The 12677-nt window shown below is 41.0% G+C and overlaps 1 protein-coding gene across 3 annotated transcripts in view; it reads right to left on the bottom strand.

Moving 5' to 3' along the window:
* The window catches only part of CMKLR2 (chemerin chemokine-like receptor 2), a 46602-nt gene that overhangs the window by 7596 nt on the left and 26329 nt on the right, over nucleotides 1-12677 (bottom strand). For all 3 annotated transcript variants that reach the window (XM_045575468.1, XM_036422101.2, XM_045575469.1), the window contains exon 3: nucleotides 2510-2602. The gene's annotated coding sequence lies outside the window, so the exon portion shown is untranslated. The remainder of the gene's footprint in view (nucleotides 1-2509; nucleotides 2603-12677) is intronic.

The raw sequence follows: 12677 nt of genomic DNA, 5'->3' as shown, positions 1-12677 counted from the left end.
ACTTACCTGTTCGTTCTTGGTGAGATAAGAAAGGCAAAAAGAGGTACAGAAAGAAAATGTGGGGGAAATCATCCTCCGTTTAAGCATGTGGCACATGCATGTGTGCTTTGGAGAAGTGATACATGGGGGAGGGGAGTCAGGGTTATTTTTGAGGCATTGTTCAGTGTTTTCCACTAGCTATCAAATATAAACTGTATACCACACACCAGATTGCACTCAGTATGTTTGGCACCAGTAGAATGTTTGGCGGTCCTTTGGGTGAACAGTCGCAGCTTGGAAGGTGTTGAGGCATAGCAGTGTTTTCTAAAGATGCCAAGGGAAGCCAAGGAGGTTTAAATGGAAACTGAAGGCTGGGTGTGATGCTGGCAGCTATTGCTGGTTAGTAAGAGGTAGAGAACAGTGATTACAGATTGAACCCTCTAACCCAGTGTTTCCCAAACTTTTAACATATGTGTTCCCCTTCTATAATTTTCTTAATGCCGAGTACCCTTCAAACTCATGAGAACGTAGAATTAGGCACAGCTAAGCACAGTGCAGTGCATATCCCCACCAAACTCCGGTGCAACGCGTACCCCCACCAAACTCTTCCCGTACCCCTGGGGGTACATGAACCACACTTTGGGAAACACTGCAACCCAAACCCAAGGCATAGTCCACACTTTAATAGAGAAACACGTTGCCTATCTGTAGCGCCCATGTCCTTTATTGCTTAATGCCAGACATTAAAACAAATGACAATATTCCTTGGCATATTAGGAAGAATGGAAATTATTTTTGGTTTGGCTGGAAAAGAGACAACAAGAAAGGGGAGTGTTCTGATAATGAATCCTTTGGATATCATGCTTAAGCATTTGGATTTTACTCCATTGCCAGTTGGGAGCAAATAAAAAGGTTTGTAGGAGGGAGTGACATCATCAAATCTTTGTTTTTTGATTTGTTTTTTGAATCTTTGATATCATCTGGTAGCAGTTTGGGAGGATGTTGTCACAACTGAAGTCAAAGATGGAAGGGCCCTAGGCCATGAGAGTGAGGATGAAAATGAGGGATATTTGAGAGACATCCACTTAGGGAGTTAGCAGAAGTTTTCAGAAAGCTTAGCTAAACGAAGTATATCCTTCACGATAACTTCTTTATTGGGTTGGCTTTGAAAATCAACCTCAAGTAGGAAAGCTAATTAATTTTATACATATAATTGTTTTATCCACTTTTAAAGGCAGCGAGGTTGGGAGAGTTTTTTCCTTTATGAATAGAAAGTTCATTTTCACTCTAAGATCAAGGTCTTTTCATAAAAGGCACTTGGAGGCTGACCTGCATGTCTAACCCCATGCTTCACTTGGACAGCTTAAGAACACACAACACATATTTGAAGAGTCAACGCCTAGTTAAGTTCCAGCTGTTCTAATGCTCCACCCAGAAGTTAGTGTCCCCACTTGTACAATTGGGATGACTCTGTTGATTGCTGGGAGAAAACAGAGTAAATGACTAACTTTGGACCAGGGAGAAACTTTGAGGCTTTATTCCTCTTTAAACCTGTAAGAATATAAATATCAGGCGGTAAAGTGGTTTATGGACTCTGAAGTCAGAATGCTTGCCTTCAAATCCCAGTCTTCTGCTCCTCCTGGCTGTGGAATCTCAGACAAACCACTTACTACCTCGAAATATCTGTTTCCTGAGAATAGTACTAGTACTATAGCTACTGTAATATGGGAATAGTAATAGTACTAAGTCATAGAGTTACCATGATGATCACATAAGGAAATCCTCAAAGAGTGTGGTCAGCTCAGTATCAGGTAAATAAAGTATGCTCAATAATTGCGCTATTGCCCTGGTTGGTGTGGCTGAGTTGGTTAAACATCATCCCAGGCTCTGAGAGACCACGGGTTTGGTTCCCAGTCAGGGCACAGGCTGGAGTTGTGGGTTCAATCCCCAGCAAATGTGTGTAACAGGCAGCCAATTGATGTTTCTCTCTCTCTAAAATCAATTTTAAAAAACCATATATGGGGTGGGGTGGGGGTGGGGCATATCTAGGGAGGGGTTTGGGATGGGAATGGGGGAATAAGGACAATTATGTGAGACCATAATAAAAACAAACAAACAAACAAATAAATAACAAACAAAAAAACAACCATACATGCCTGCCTTCTGGTTGTTTGAGTTGGGGGACCCCTAATGCCATTGTTATTCCCATATTTGGCCAAGACTGGTGAGAAATTAGAATACTGCATTATATTTCTCTTACTTCTCTCTTTTATTTAATTCCTCGCGCCCCCCCCCCCCCCCGTCCCCAACCCGGAAATCTACAGCATCTTCCTATTTTTAAAAATATATATATGAGAGAGAATCATAGATTGGTTGCTTCCTGCATGCCCTCCACTGGGGATTAAACCCATAACCCGGGCATGTGCCCTTAGACTGGAATTGAGACCCTTCAGTCCACAGGCTGACACTCTATCCACTGAGCCAAACTGGCTAGGGTTACTTCTCTCTTTTAAAAGGGCTATTTACTTACCTTTGATTAAAGGATATAGTTTAATCCTGTCTAGGTAGTTCAGTTCGTTGGAGCTTCGTCCCAATACTGCACACCAAAGTTTTGGATTCAATCCTAGGTCAGGGCACATACAAGAATCACTGAATGCATAAATAAGTGAAAAAACAAATTGATCTCTCTGTCTCTCAAATCAATAAATAAAAAGGTAATTTCATCTTTAAAAAAATAAAGGATATAGTTTCTGTCGTTATCTAACTCTTCTTCAAATATTATCTAGAGTCTGGAGAAGAATCACCATCATTGACGATATGTTTCAAAGCCTTGCTTATCTCAACAAGACACCGCCAAATCAGTATTTCCTTGAAAAAGGATTTCTATGTGACAGGTAATTTAGCAGGAAGAATGTGGGCACTGAATGTGAAAACCTTGACTTCTGGAACTTTATTTCATTTCTGGGGCATGACCTGATAGCTACTGGAGATCTCAATTTATATTTTTGATCTTTTCATTCGAACAATCAAAAATTAAAGTGTTAATCCTTTTCAATGGCCTCTCGGCAGTGTTATGACTCCTGAAGAACTGATTTTGGAAGTAGCAGTCACAACAGGGTCCCGAACAGTTCACAAAACATCTCATAGATAGATACCACCATGGCTTAAACATTTTTTAAAGGTTGACCGTGACTATGCTTGTGTAAGTCTAGAATCCTTACCATGACCTGAAGTCTCTGCAGTCAGAGATATGCTTCAGAAAAGTCAGGGGCACACAGTGGAAGTTTGTGCCTCTATCACAATATACCTTTGTTTTCTATTTCATCACTGCTTGGCACTAAAGATGTTTTGGTTCTCAATCACACATTGCCAGTGACATTTATAGACGTCTCGGGGCAAGGTATTTCCTTTCTTAAAGAAAGAGAAGGGTCTTGTTTTAAGGAAAAGGAACAATAGTCAAGGAACTTACAGAACATATTGAAGTTGTAGCCAATTCACAAAACAATACTGTTCATCAGTCAAAGAAGGAGTAAGTGAACTTGGTGAGGGGGCGGATGGGAAGTTTGTTTTGATAGCAACAGTAATGTTTATTCAACAGACCAGGGAGAAAAAAGTGGAGGGAGGAGGGAACAGCATCGTTTCTAGAACTCCCATTCATACAAGATTGCGGCTGAAAATAGCCTTGCCTTTTTCTCCCCTAGGAGGAGACAGAAGGGAGTACAGGATGAAATGCGGAAGTGGGAAATAAAGTTAAACCAAGTTGAAAGATACTAATCAAACAATTGGGCCCCAGAATTATCACTGTGATCGTTTAGAAGACAGTCATCGTGGACACTTTTACTTATTTTATGGTAATGAAAACAAAGCGAGCAACCTCAGCTCTCCACTGTGTCATGGTCAGTCTCTGTTGGGACTAGCTTGTTGAGGTCTGCAAAACTGATTTTTGAGAAGACCACTGGAAAACTAAAGCCGTGAAAAAGACAGGAATAAAGAGAGTGCAGGAACTGGAGGTGATGGCTTTGTTGGAATGGCTGAAGGAATCAGTGAAAAAGGAAGACTTAAGGAGTCTGAAAGCCATTTTCAGACACTTGAAGATAAGGAAAAAGTAAAGTGTTTATTCTGTGTGTTTTCAACTTTGGAGCTAGGGCCAAAAATGTTGGCCTAATAGCCAGGATAATTTTGGCTTATTGGAAGCAAGAGCTGTTCCAATTAGAGAATCTTGAAAACCTACAGCACAACAAACCAAACAGACAGATTGCATTGCGTGGGCTCAGCGGGGGTCCAGGCACTCTGAGTGGTGGCTGAATGGGGATCCTACAGAAGGCACTGATGCATGTGTGAATGGGACCTTTAACGCAATCCTTTCAGGACAAGAATCTATGACAACAGATATTATTTTTGAGTCCTTATTCTCTATTGATTAGAAAACTGAGGGTGAGGAAAATTAAAGAACTTGCAAAAGCCACTTAGTTGGCAAGATGGCCTGGTTAGAATTCTTATCCAAATTTCCAAATGCTCAGGTTCTTAACTGTTTTAAGTACCCAAAGCACAGAAATCCTCTCTGATACTGATTTAGAGAATATTTCTGCTGGGTTTACCCCCCACTAGAGCTGTCCCTCTGGCTTAAGGTAGAAAAACCTGAAACAAAAATACTAACCACTCTTTCCTTCAAATGAGGATGACTACGTAGGAGAAAGCTGAGAATCGTTTAAGAAAGAGAAAGCTGCGTGGTTCTTTCTTCAACCCCTCCTCACCACTCCTTGCCTCCCGGCCTAGCGGAGCCGGCGCTTGAGAAAACAGTTTTGGACGTTGTGCTCCTGTCACACCTGTGTCAGAGGCCCACACTCCCCCCGAATCTCTGCTACCCCTGGGCTGGTTCTGACTCTCCTACTAGAGTCACTGCAAAGTGTGGGAAAGTGAAGATCCAAATTGCCAGACCAGGAACCTAAACCAACTTCCATCTTGCCCACAGCAGCTGGGTGCTGAAGATGCTCAGGCACATGCGTATTCTTGACTGCACCGTAGCTGGCTCAAACCCAAGTCTCCTTTTGGTTTCTTGCGATGAACTCTACTGAATGTGAACCTACAGGCCTGCATTTGCCCAGGCACCTCTGCTTTCCTCCCAGAACCCTCTGTGACTTCTTCTTGGCCTTCGAAGGGCAAGGGTACTTTCAAATGGTGTGCGTCCAGGTCCTGGCTTACCACCTCAGGCACAGGACAAGATGAGAGTGAAGGAAATGAAAAAAGTGAAAAACAAAACAAAAAATACCACCTTCTAACTCAGTTTCTAGTTTCGGTCAAAGCCCTCCAATCAAATCCCACTGTGAGGCCCTCAGGACTCTGGGTTCATTATGGGAAAAGTGTCCTTTAGGGCTTGGAATGACCCACTGGCACATCTTGAGATTTCCCCCATGTTCTTTAGTCTTTCTTTCTTTCTTTAAAAAAAAAAAAAAAAAAAAAATATATATATATATATATATATATATATATATATATATATATATATACACACATACATATTATTGATTTTTTTACAGAGAGGAAGGGAGAGGGATAGAGAGCTAGAAACATTGATGAGAAAGAAACAAGAAACACCGACCAGTTGCCTCCTGCACACCCCTTACCCGGGATGTGCCCGCAACCAATGTACATGCCCTTGACCGGAATCAAACCTGGGACCTTTCAGTCCACAGACTGATGCTCTATCCACTGAGCCAAACCAGTTTTGGCCAGTCTTAGTTTCTTATTAAAATAAAACAAAAGAGCCGGGACCGGTTTGGCTCAGTGGATAGAGCGTCGGCCTGCGGACTGAAAGGTCCCGGGTTCGATTCCGGGCAAGGGCATGTACCTTGGTTGCAGGCACATCCCCGGTAGAGGGTGTGCAAGAGGCAGCTGATCAATGATTCTCTCTCATTGATGTTTCTAACTCTCTATTCCTGTCTCTTCCTCTCTGTGAAAAGTCAATAAAATATATTTAAAAAATAAAAATAAAAATAAAACAAAAGAGTCCTGGCCTGGTTAGAGCATCATTCCAATGCACCAAGGTTGTGGGTTCAATCCCACGTCAGGGCACATACAGTAGGCATCAATAAATGTATAAATGGGTGGAACAACAAGTCAATGCTTCTCTCTCTCTCTCAAATCAATAAATAAAAATTCAAGAACAAAACAAAATGAGCTATTTCATCGCAGAATACTACAGTGGGTAGTTTGTGGTCCATCTCTGAAAATCTCACTCTATACATTCAGGAATTCCTTTACAGTTTTCCCAGCCGTGGGAATATTTTCTTGTTAGTTTTCCCCTTGGTCCACCCAAAAGTTCAGATTGCATGACATAGGACCAAGATTAGGGTGAGGGAAGTGAGGTTGGGTCATGCAAATAGTCTGATCCTGATTTCATTGAAGATTTTGATCTATTGTTCAGCATGAACTTCCTTTGCATTAAGTATGATTCCTAAGCATTAGGGCACCTGTGAAAATTTTGCCTTGATCGCCTCACCCTAGTTCTCCACCTGCCACGACGCTTGACCCATTTACGTCCATGGGTACTAGGTAGCCCTGTATGTGGAAAGGACATTGGACCTCAGGAGAGATGGATCTAAGTGTTGGCTCTGAATGTCACTAGCTGGATGACTATGGATGAGTCACCTTCCTACATGGGACCCCAGGTGCCTCATCTGGAAAAGACAGGTTGACATGCATTTTTAAGCATTTATGAAAAGCTCAAAGGTGAAATGTCAACGTATTCTAGCTCTTTTACTATCTGTGCCTCCACATAGCACTAAATCCAGTACTTTGCACAGAGTGGGCATTCAAAAAATGTCTTTTATTATTATTATTATTATTATTATTATTACTAGTGGCCCATTGCAGGAAGATTCCTGCAATAGGGCTTCCTGCTGTGGTTGCTGCCCTGCCTGCTTTCCTCCCTTCTCTGTTGCCCTGCTTGCTTCTCCACAGCTTCACTCCCTTCTGCAGGCTTGGCTTCTTTCTACGCTGTCTTGATGTGTGTAATAATAGAGCAATATGCAAATTAATAATAATAGAGTAACATAATAATAGAGTAATATGCAAATTAACCACCATCTTGGTGGGGTTCATTTGCATACCAGCCCTACACAAGGGCGTGGCGTGTGTAGCAGAGTGATGGTTAATTTGCATATTACTCTGTTATTATGTTAGATTATTTGCACATTGGATCCAAAATATGGACCAAGGTTCAAAACAAAAAGCCTACACAGATTAAAAACACTCTGCACATGAAAACAAAACCTCCCCAACCAAGAATATTGTCCCTCCCTCACTCCTCCCAGAGAAAGGAATGAACTTTAGGTCATGGCTCTATCTAATTCATTTAAGTATGGCTGCCTTTTTTCCTCTCCAGAATATATTCTATTCAAATACTTCAGGTTATGAGCGAATTGGACTTGTGTAATCACTCAGTCCTCTGGGATTTCTTTTCATTTAAAGATACCAGTACCACCCTAATGAGTCACATTTCATAAAATGTAACATCTGTGAGAAAAGGTTATAAACATGCAGCAGTGACCAAAAAACAGCTGCAGAACTGCAGAAGCAACAGAATCTCCACCTTTTAACTAGTTCTTCTTACTGAAGCCTGCATAACTACAATAGAAAGTAGGGGGAGAGAACATTTGAGCACATAGCTCAAACCCCTTTTATTTGCTCTTCTTCCTTTCTTGACTATCAAAGAAAGCGAGGGAGGGAATAGAGAGTAAAAGAAGGGAAAGAAGGAGGGAGAAAGGAAGGAAAGAAGGAAGGGAGGGAGCAAGAGATACTGCTTCCATGATGAAACATATGACTGTATTTTAAGATCTCTTTCCTTTATCTTGAGCTCATTTTACTTTTGCCATCTTTGCCATTTACTTACTCTCTGACCAGAGGTAGAAATTCAAGGGAAGAACCACTTCCGAGACCCCTTCACTATACTATTTTGTAAATTGGTTCTGGACACAGTACGCTTGCAGTAAAAATAAACAAACAAACAAATAAATAAATAAATAAATAAATAAATAACGTTAATTTATTTAATATCTTTGTTCTCTATTTGATATCACACAACCTTGTCTCAGAAATAGAGGTCCGGTGCTTGAGGAAAAGAAAAGTGACGTCTAAAGGTCACGAAAGTACGGTGGTTTATAAGACAGAATGGATGCAGGCATATGTCTGTACTGTCTCGATGGCCTCCGTATTCTGAATAAGTCAAAGCCAAGGGTTTCTCCAGGTATTCAAGTCCAAGAAAGTAATCAGAAAAAATCTTGGCGCCTGCACAAGTAATATAATATTCTTTCACTGCAGCACAGTTGCAAGCAGTTTCATTCCTAATAGGACACTTGGAAGGAACTCAGTTACAATCCACTTGATACAATACAATTTCTTTTTTAAAATTCTACTTTTAAAGTTCCTATAGCTTTTCACAGATTTTTCTCTAACAAGGCAAAGCCAGACAAACCATTTCAACCTAAAGTCTGATTCCCCAAAACGGTGCTCAATAACTTGTCTCTCTAGTTATTGAAAAGCAAAAAAGCTTGGCAAATCTAAGCTCATCTTTAAAACCACCTAAGAAGAGTCAGATTAATAAACACAGACATCTTGAATTGAATATACTTTCGTTTAGCCTGCTTTCAAGATAATGTTTTGAAGGTTCTGAAAAGAGAAATTCACAATGGCCACTCTAAGATTTCTAAAAGAAAAATCCAATTCTTTGGCACTGACCTGAAGAATGGGATGGGAAGGCAATGTCCAGAGTGTTCTTTAGAAATTACCTGTCTCCGGCCACTTCAAAAGTCACTTGTGAAGCAACACTGAACTCTACACCAGTTACAGCACTAAGCAAATCATCTCCGACAGGTTTTCCTTGCTGATGATATGCTTAAGCAACAGTTACAGGCCCTGAATTATTTTGCTAAAATGGATTTGGTAAACCTATAGTAAAGAGATCAGTAATAAGGACTAATGGCTTATTCAGTGCCTTTTATTTTTTTAAAATATATTTTATTGATTTTTTACAGAAAGGAAGGGAGGGAGGGCGGGAGGGAGGGAGGGAGAGTGGAAGGGAGAGAGAGAGAGAGAGAGGGAGAGAGAGAGAGAGTTAGAAACATTGATGAGCCGAAACCGGTTTGGCTCCTTGGATAGAGCGTCGTCCTGCGGACTGAAGGGTCCCGGGTTCGATTCCAGTCAAGGACGTGTACCTTGGTTGGGGGTACATTCCTAGTGGGGAGATGTGCAGGAGGCAGCTAATCGATGATTCTCTCTTATCGATGTTTATAACTCTCTATCCCTCTCTCTTCTTCAAAATCAATAAAATTTTAAAAAGCATATCTTTTGAAAAAAAGAAAAAGAAGGAAACATTGATGAGAGAGAAACATCAATCAGCTGCCTCTTGCACACCCCCTATTGGGGATGTGCCCACAACCAAGGTACATGGCCCTGACCGGAATCGAACCTGGGACCCTTCAGTCCGCAGGCCAACACTCTATCCACTAAGCCAAACTGGTTAGGCTTATTCAGTGCCTTTTAAACATCCATGCATGAGAAGGAAATCAATGTGATTTGCCCAGGAAGCCTGCCAATCAACCACCTTCACTTGCGTTTCCTTGGGAATGTACACTACTCTTCATGGAAGGCAAAGATAAGTGTCTGGTGACCTGTTCTGCCATAAGACATGCTAAATTTTGCCAAGACCGGTTTGGCTCAGTGGATAGAGTGTCGGCCTACAGACTGAAAGGTCCCGGATTCGATTCCTGTCAAGGGCATGTACCTTGGTTGTGGGCACATCCCCAGTAGGGGGTGTGCAAGAGACAGCTGGTCGATGTTTCTCTCTCATCGACGTTTCTAACTCTCTATCCCTCTCTGTGTAAAATCAATAAAATATATTAAAAAAAAAAAGACATGCTAAATTTCTGCCCAAATACAAGCTTTCTCCTTGACCATGAATGAGTTCAATGTGAGCTAAGAAAGAGATGTGACAGCTTAAGTCATAATCATAATTATAATCATAATAAAAAGTAAATTTATCTCTTGCTGGTTTTTCTTGGCCCATGGGTCAAAGGTTGGAGGGTTTGATTCTCCTTTAAGGGCAGATACCCTGGGTGCAGGTTCAATCCCCAAACCAATCAGGGCACATGTGGGAGGCAATCAATCAATTGATGTGTTTCTCACTTCAGTGTTTCTCTCTCTCTCCCTCCTCCCTCCCTTCCACTTTCTCTAAAAAATCAATGGGAAAAAATATCCTCCAGTGAGGATTTAAAGAAAAGTAAATTTCCCTTGAGCTTTTTAATAGAATCGGGGGAGTATTTCTCCAACTGTACTGGAAATGGTAAGACTGCACCTGGAGGTATTGTATTCTTTTCTGGGAATTATACGTTGAGAGGATCAATGATAAACTGGAGCATGTCCAGAAGAAAGGGAACATGATAGAGAGAAAGCTTTAAACTATATCATGTGAGGGGGCAATGGTAAGATATGTACACAGAAAATAATTTAATTTAAAAAATAATAAAATAATAAACTACATCATGTGGGGAGCGTTGAATGAACTGGTGGAAGCTGCTTATCCTGGAAAAGAAAGGGCAGGGTAACTTTTTCAAATGTTTCAAGGGCTAGCATAGAGAAGGTGGTTTTATCTGCCAGAGAGTAAAACTAAAGAAGCCTTTAGCTCAATGTAAGGTAAAACTTTCTAAAGATGATAGTTGTTTCAAATGGGAATTTATTCATTTAATAAATATTTACTGAGCATCTACTATGTGTTCTAGGCCCTAGAGCACACGTGTCAAACACAAGGCCCGCGGGCCAAATCCGTCCCACCAGGCCTTGCAATGTGGCCCGCACCGCGCTGTCATCACTGCACTCCGCTGCGTTTCCATCACAATGACAGTTTATGACTGTTCAGTAAACCATTCGGCCCGCGATTTAGGCTGGATTTTAGATTTTGGCCCCTTCTCTGATTGAGTTCGACACCCCTACCCTAGAGATATAGTAGTGAATAGCAATGAAAAGAACCCATAGAGTTTTCATTCTCAGACAAAACTGTGTCAGCTCATGGCACATTTCTCATAACTGGAGATGTTTAAAGACAATTATAAATTGAGGATTTTGTAACAGGAAATGAGGAATTAAATATGACTGGGCTTGATGATGTCTAATGCTCTGCCAGCCCTGAAATACTATGCTGTGGTTACTCTAATGTTATAGTGATAAAGTTTGATGGCTCTCCTGGCTATTGGTCAGGATGTACAGTTCTGTTATGTGGCTTAGCCAGTCTTCTATCAATCAATGCATGTACACAGTGATGCTTCTGCTAAGTTTCTTAGAGAGATTGGGTGGCATGGAGGGTAAAGAGAGAGACACTGTAAAATGTCTTCCCTATGCAATAAACTGAGAAGGAAAACAATTTCCTTCATGTCCAATATTTATCCCCAAAGAGCTGGTTGCCATTTCTGTTACTGTTATTCTTTTTCTTTATGTTTTACTTTCACTATAATTCTTTTAAAAATTTTTTATTTATTGATTGCTAGAAAGGCAGAGGAAGAGAGAGAGAAACATCAATTTGTTGTTCCACCTATTTATACACTCATTGGTAACTTCTTGCATGTGCCCTGACTGGAGGTCAACCCTTGAATCTTGGTACATTGGGATGACACTCCAATTAACAAGTGAACCTAAAAATCAAGTGAATTAAAAATCTGAGGAACAGAATAAACTGGTGAATATAATAGAATCAGGGGCATAGAAAGGGAGTGGACTAATAATTCTCAGGAGGAAAGGAGTATGGGGGGTGCAGGAAGAGAATGGACAAAAATCATACACCTATAGATGAGGACAGTGGAGGGAGGTAAGGGCAGAGGGTGGGTTGGGAACCGGGTGGAAGGGAGAAACTATTGTAATAATCTGAACAATAAAGATTTACTAAATTAAAATAAAATAAAATAAAATAAAATAATGCCCATAATATTCTTGATCAAGACAGAGAATGACTGATTAGGGTTTCTTCAATCTGGTAATTCTAAGAGGTGTCAAAATGTCCTCTGGAGTGCAGCGGGGCACACTGTTATGTCTCAATAGCATCCAGAGGCTGGTCACATCTTTGGTTTGGGAAGAACAGTCATCTTGAAAACAGGGTCCCTCTGATCTTCAGCTAAATATGGAGCAACTAACAACATAAGAGAATACAACTGGAAGACAGAACTCATCTTAGAATGAAATAATGACCATAATTATGAGATCTTGTGCAGAATTACAAAATGCTTGTAAATATCTCATATCAATCATGTTTGTAGTATTTATCTCTTCCCTAGTGATTTCTAGTAAAGGCCTTAAGTTAAAAATAAATTTGTGGAGCAAAAAATATGTAAGTTGGGCCCTAGCCAGTTTGGCTAAGTGTCTAGAGCGTCAACCTGGGACTGAAGGGTCCTGGGTTCAATTCTGGTCAAGGGCATGTACCTCAGTTTCAGGCTCCCAGCCCTGGTTTGGGCCCGTGCAGCAGGCAACCAATCGATGTGTCTCTCTCACATCGGTGTTTCTCTCAGTCTCTCCCTCTCCTTCCAATGAAAAAAATATCCTCAGGTAAGGATTAAAAAACAAACAAACAAAAAAGAATATGGAAGTCGGAGAGATTTGTGACCAGAGAAGTGGGTAGGAGAGTCAACTTCTGAGGGAGAGGGGAGTTCCCTGGTCCC

This window comes from Pipistrellus kuhlii, unplaced genomic scaffold (assembly GCF_014108245.1).
Source record: "Pipistrellus kuhlii isolate mPipKuh1 unplaced genomic scaffold, mPipKuh1.p scaffold_m20_p_7, whole genome shotgun sequence".
NCBI lineage: Eukaryota > Metazoa > Chordata > Mammalia > Chiroptera > Vespertilionidae > Pipistrellus > Pipistrellus kuhlii.
Note: the sequence above shows the minus strand (reverse complement) of the source record. Positions and strands in the feature narration are given on the sequence as shown.